At 42.8% G+C, this 6,892-nt stretch overlaps 1 long non-coding RNA gene across 1 annotated transcript in view; it reads right to left on the minus strand.

Annotated features, from left to right (window-relative positions):
* Nucleotides 1–525: 525 nt before the first annotated feature.
* Nucleotides 526–6,892, minus strand: part of LOC118477514 — a 66,309-nt gene continuing 59,942 nt past the window's right edge. Inside the window, exon 2 of the long non-coding RNA XR_004858429.1 lies at nucleotides 526–1,077. This is a non-coding gene — a long non-coding RNA (uncharacterized LOC118477514). The remainder of the gene's footprint in view (nucleotides 1,078–6,892) is intronic.

Below are 6,892 nucleotides of genomic sequence, written 5' to 3' on the forward strand. Positions count from 1 at the left end.
GAGGTATTACAAAAGCGTGGCAGACATAAAAAGGAGGAGAGAAGGACGAGACAGTCAGATTACAGACGGGATCTTCGAATTTAATGGCCATCTCCGTTTAGACCGGACCCAAACTGTGTCGAGGTTGATGTTAACTTCGCAAGCAAAACTTAATAATTATCCACGCTTAAAACAGCACCTGGGCAACAAGCCTGTACAAATGAGAAGTTATACGAAGCGACACAATTATGACTGGTCACGGACAGCATTTTTGCTGTGCAGCGTTTCCTTCACTTACATAAGCCTCACATGGGTTTTCATTCTTTATAATATAATTATTTATTCATCTGGCACGTTACATAAAACTTATGTCATTGCACGCGATGTTTTGACTAAGGCAAATTACAGCTGGTACCTTGCTGATTCAGCAAATCTTAGACATAAAAACGTAAACCTTTCTTGGATAAATACAAGAGGCAACAAGTGGTCGGTGGAGAGAGCCACTGGTAGTTCCTACTTCTTTTTATCCTTTATTACAATATTCTATTTTTTCTGCTTGTCTTGCTTACTTTTCATTATCTTCACCTTTTTTCACTCCGTGCCGGAGAAGTGGCCACCTGCAAAAGCTATCCATGTACATGTACTTCTGTCTTGAGCTAATGTCTCCTCCTTTTTCCAGCGGTATCTTTTCATTTTTAACGAAACGATTTCAATGTGACTTACTCTTACGTTTCTGACACCTTCAAAAGCTGGTTAAGGGGCAAACAAATCTCGGGAAGAGGCACATCTGGTGTCTCCGTTTGTGGTGACGTATAAATACAAGTAAAACGCCTCATTGATTATATTTCTCTTTCTGGAATTGGCTGTCATACCTGTCCAACACAATCACTTGGTTATTTGTACAGGTGAATGTCTAGGACATGTGCTTGTTAAAGCAGTTTCTACTCTGTTTCATTAGTTATCAGTGTCTTACCTCAGCCGTTGAAGATATCTGTGTCACAATAAGGTACGATTACATCACAAGACAAAGGGAACTGGAGGTAGTCACAAGTCGATCCACTCAATTCAAGGGATGAATTTTTGTCGAAGTCACCAACTCTGTGAAGTAAACATCAAAAAGCAAATGATTTTTTTACAAGTGTCTCGGTTAGTTTCTCAGGCAATAGCAACAACACATTGGTCATATAAATATAAGTGCGGAAGATAAAAAGTGTCACCAGAGAGCAAAAAAAAAAAAAGGAGGAGACTTTATTTGGAAAGAAGTAGCATCAAACTACACCTGAACGCCCGCCAATCATCCCCGAGTTGTAATTCTACAAGACTTGACACGATAACCATCACAGAAACACCGAAAAAAGGAACAGAGCAGACCAAACCAGATTAATTTGGAAGCCAACTTCAACCCTGTCAGGGCCAACGCTGGCAGAGAAGGATACAGCGTCCCAGCTGAAACATAGGGATAGATCATCCCAGCGGAGCTCTCGTGATTTAAGAGGTACGTGCGCGTGCTCGTTCACTTCAGTCAAAAGTTCTAGGGGTCGAAACCGGCCAACCGGCGTCCATGGTGTAGCGGTTAGGCGCTTTGTTGTCGTATCTCGGGCATTCTGCTGGAATGTTGCATCCCCACTTGGCCAGGGTTGACCCTGACAGCTAGAGCCAAAGCCTGTTGCTTAAATGATATTATGTGTCATCACACGGTGGAATCAGGCTCTAGTCACTTTTGCGGCATCAAGTAGAGTTATTAATTTTTATCTTAAAGTATGTTTATTTGTCTTGCTTTGGATGAATAAAATATCCATTTATCCAGAATGCAAGTCGAGCTATTTGCGAATGAAGGAGGTGGGGGTCAACTGGTTTTAGGGGTAAAATTAGTGATAAAATGGCAGCTAAAGATGAGTTATTTTCTTAGCTTGAGAGTCTGTGGAAACTGAAATCTTTCATTTTGTGTGCCTTTTATCAACGTTTTTCAGTAAAGTCCACACAGAAATGTGTTCTTTCAAGGGCATGCAAGGTATTGAGCCAAAAAACAAGAATTTGAAAAAAATTCACAAACCTGCCAAAAAATGCTAGTTTCTTCACTTTGGTTATTTTGACGAGCGCCTGATTTTACCACGCTGCCACAAATATATATTGCGTTGATGGAAGCATAAAAACGCCTGCAATAAAGAAGAAACCTGCCACCAATCGATGTACATTTTTTTTCTCTCTAAAATGTTTTCCTTTATCCTCCTGGTCTGTTCCGCCATCTGCTTTCCTTTTCATTCTCTTACCCTTCCCTCCACATCCATCCCACCCCGACCCCTTCTCGGCTCCTTTCTCCTCTACTTCTCACCCTTTCTACCGCTATTCCTGGCTCCTTCTTAATGATATCTTTCAACCTCACCTCTGATCTTAGGGTAGTTAAGATTGAAGACCCATGCTTCTCGAATTAGGGCAACAAATCTCGGAGGTCCTGTGTGCGAGTTGCGGACGCTTAAGATCCCTCGGAGGTTCTGATATCGATAAAAGCAGGTTTCGGCCGTTACCAAACTTTAAAAAATCAATTCTTACCAAAACTGAAAATACCATAGTCATCATAAAAAAGAGAGTATTCTCGAATTGGAATGCGGTTGCCTTAAAACTGGAAATGCATTTCCCTTAAAACTGGAAGGCAAGAGGCTCTGTGAAGTAGGATAAACGGTCACAAACGAAAAAGTTGGACGGCGTGCTACAGAACTGTAGTCAACTACCCCTGAAGTCTATTAGGGTAACGAACAGAAGAAGTTCAGCTCTGAGGCCACAAAAGCAACGCAAGGTTGAAAACGTGTCTGGCGCTCATTTGACTCAATATTATTCATACATATTTTACACTCCTGTTTTTCTCTATCTGAAAATAGATTAAAAGTAACAATATGTATACAATGAAATGTGGAGATGTGTGTTTCTTACTGGTGTGGTAGTTGGAAATATGCCTGCATCATTGCTAATGGTCTAATACTGATAGGGCATTATGTGCACGCACGTTCTCAAAGATTGAAGTAAAGTGAATGGGTTTAACGCCCCCCCCCCCTCAACACTACTAGCGCTACTAAGTCCGTCTCCGATTGGACCCAGCCAATTAATGGGCCGAGAGCCTTGATAACTCCACAAAACGAACCGAGTTTCCATAACGCCCAGCATGAGATTCGAACGAAGGCCATCTGCTCCGTCGCCAAGCATGATACAAACTGAGCTGACTGTGCGCCCGCATGAAGACAAACGTAACCAAATCAAAACATCCGCTGAGAAAAATACTCCGTCTAATTTTGAACGGACGAAACCCACGTCGTAGACCCAGCCCATCCAGCAGCAAACAGAACATGCAGCATACAGAATTACCACAGCGTAAACACAATTAGACAGACGAAAATACATTTAAAAACGCTAAAAAAGAAAGAGAGGCAAACCGAAACAAGATCTAATAACATCAACCGTGACCCCGCTGGCTCAACCAAATTTATCGCCTCGCCACAAAGCTTTCTTAATTCGCAGCCGGTCGATACAGAGCGCAGGGCAAATGCAGACATCATGCAGGGACAGGCGAAGGACGGCTGGCTGGCTCCCTGGTCCACGCGGGAAAAGATCGGGTAAACTTATTGAATTCTGGGCGTCTCTGACACACCATTTTGAGCGTTCGCTGTCAACGCTTGTGGAACACAGGACGGGGACCTTGAAACCGCGCCAGAATGTTCAACCGTTATTGAGAGAGAAAGTGTTGTTGAAGAAAGACAGGGAGAAAAGTAAAAGAAGAAATGACGGATGAGGAAGAATAAATGTCTGGCCTATTATTCGGACACTTAAAAGGCGACACTCTTGTGTGAATAGGAAAGGGGAGACCCAAGGGAAAAGTAAAAAAGAACGAGAGAAAGAATGACACATAAAAAAGCAGCTCTGGACACGTTCGGAGACGGCAAAAACCATCCCCTGAAACAACTCAAAGAAAACAACATCAACAACAACTACAACAACAACAACAACAACAACTGCAACAAAGACAACAACGAGACGACGACAACAACAGCAACAACAACAACAGCAACAACTACAACAACAGCAACAACAACAGAGAAAAAAATCCAAGGCAACAACCAACAGTTATTTGACATTTCGCTTCTACACAATTCCGATCATTTAGTAGGCGGGCAGCATTAACTCTACCTGTCAGACTTAGCTCTGAATGAGAGGGATACAGCGTCCAAGCAGAGGGATAGAGACACTTGATAAGATTAAATTCCGCACAAGGGAATCGAGCCTACGTCTTTCGCGTGAAACAAAGAGGAGTATTAATTAAATATTTAGCAGGACGGACCATTTGATTTAATGTCCCGCCTCCGAAAGGACAGAGCCGGTTGGGCGCAGACCCTTGAAAATTCCCCAGACAATTCAAAGTTTGAAAGACGTTGCTGCTAAAGCGATCCTCTGCAGGGCCAACCTTACAATAGTCTAGCAAACGGCGCACCATTAAGAATAACAGCACCGATGACTTGATAATGATCATGTCATCATCATTCTCCTTCTCATCATCATCATCATCACCATCATCATCATCATCACCACCACCATCACCATCATCATCATCATCATCATCATCATCATCATCATCATCATCATCATCATCACTGTTTTACAGCAAAAAAATATACTGGAGATTTCCATAACTTACCATGTAACTCGTCAGTACGTTTTCGACTTATTAGAGATTGTAAAGAGCAGCTTAAGAAAACTCCAGAAGGAAGAGGTACGACAGGAAATGGAGACAGAAGTCACACAGAAGCTGAAAGAAGTAGACGGCTCAGAAATGACAGCAGAAGAAACATGGTCAGTGTTCAAGACCACGCCTGCAGTAAAAAGAGCCGAAAGAGGGCAGGTAAAGCAGGCAGCTTGGTGGAATGACACAGTAAAGGAGACCAAAGAAAAGAAGGAGTTGTACAAGGCGTGGGTAAAATCAAAGCTAGATGAGGACTATGTGAAATACAGACTTGCAAGACGTCATAGCAAGAGGATAGTCAGAAGTTCCAAGGAACAGTCAAGGAAGGAATACGGCGAAATATTAAGTGAACTGTGCAAGCACTCACCACGACAGTTCTACCAAAGTGTCAAAGCGTTGAGGCAACGAGACGAACCATACAACCCAACAACGGTAGTAGTCAATGACAGAAACCCGTTCAGTGAAGAAGACAGCATCAAAAACAGAAGACAGGAGTATTTCAGGGAATCCCTTAACCAATGCAGCCTAGGAAACACTCAGAGCCAATTTCAACCACGATACACAAAGATTTACGCAAAGATCTTGGAACAGCGTACATGGCACAAGGTGGAACCATTACTGAATGAGCATATTTAGACCCACGAGGGACATACAGTACGAAATTAAATGAACTGTGATATCTCAGAAAATAAACAGTCTAGCTACTAGTATAAGGCGACCATGGTATAGAATAACATTAGAAAAAACATGAATTAATTGATCTTTTAATCGGCTTTCCTTTCTTTCGCATTATGCGCCCGCTCCTGACAGTGTGTGTGTGTGTGTGTGTGTGTGTGTGTGTGTGTGTGTGTGTGTGTGTGTGTGAGTTTGTGTGTGAGTGTGTGTGTGTGAGTGTGTGTGTGTTAGCGTGTGAGTGTGTGTGTGTGTGTGTGTGTTAGCGTGTGAGTGTGTGTATGGGTGTATCTGTGTGCGTGTAATATGTGTGTAAAAGAGAAAAGTAGAAAGAGAGAGAGAGAGAGGGAGAGAGAAAGAGAGAACATCCTCTGGGCCCCTGACTCTTTCTGTAGCCCTTTGCTACACCTTGCCTCCTTCTTATTGCTTTCTTTCAGCCACACCCCTCATCTTCTGGTTGGTAAGATCTACACCTAGCCTTCTCGGACAAGACCATAATTCTTGGAGGTCTCGTGAGCATGTGGCGCACGTTAAGGATCCCTTGGTGGTCCAAAATCGATAAGAGTAGGTTTCGGCCGACACCTTGGCAAAAATCAAAATTCAAAATTTCCTACCAAACTGAAAATGTTTAATGTGTCCCGCGCGCTCATATGACTGTATGCAGTTGCGACCGCCGTAACACATTTACAAAAAAAAAAAAAAAGAAAAAAAGAACATAGCATCAAGTTGAACTTTCCCGTAAAGTGCACGGCCAATCCACATTTAAACAAAAATATGGCTATAGTCTCATTCACGTAAACGTTTACAAAAGAACCATCCTACCCCTCCCATCCACTCCGCCCCCACACTATCATCTATCGCTTTGGAAAGTATGTCTCTTTGTCAAGTTGCTATGACCTATTTCTTTGGTATATTATTTATGAAAGGTTTATAATCCGAGTTTGACCTAGAAAGTATAATTTATAATCTATACTCCCCCCCCCGCACTGGAAAGGAGAAGGAAACTATAACTTAATACATTCTATTTATCTCTATCTTTTTGGGGGGGTCAGTGTTTTACGGCGCTGGCAACTGCATAAGGTCATATGAGAGCGCGGGATACATTACATTTTTTAAAGTTCGTAGGACATTTGAATATTGCCCGGGTGACACCGAAGCCTACTCTTGTCGATTTTAGACCACCACGGGATCTTTAACGTGCACAACTTGTACACGGGCCTACCAAGATTTTTCACCCATTTCCGAGAGGGCAAGGTGTAGATCTTTCCAACCAGAAGATCAGGGTTGTGGCTGAAAGACAGCAGTACGAAGGAGCCAAGGAGTACAGTAGAAAGGCTGCAGAAAGAGTCGGGAGCTCAGAGGAGGGGGCAAAGGAGGTGAGGGGGTGGGGGTAGAATAAGGAGACGAAAGTAGGCAACAGAACATTGTTAGAGATCAGGAAAGAAAGTGAAAGGAGACAATTCTAGAGAAGAACATTTTTGGTCGCTACCCGGATTCGAACCCGGGACATTTGAA

This window comes from Aplysia californica, unplaced genomic scaffold (genome assembly GCF_000002075.1).
Source record: "Aplysia californica isolate F4 #8 unplaced genomic scaffold, AplCal3.0 scaffold00117, whole genome shotgun sequence".
Lineage (NCBI taxonomy): Eukaryota > Metazoa > Mollusca > Gastropoda > Aplysiida > Aplysiidae > Aplysia > Aplysia californica.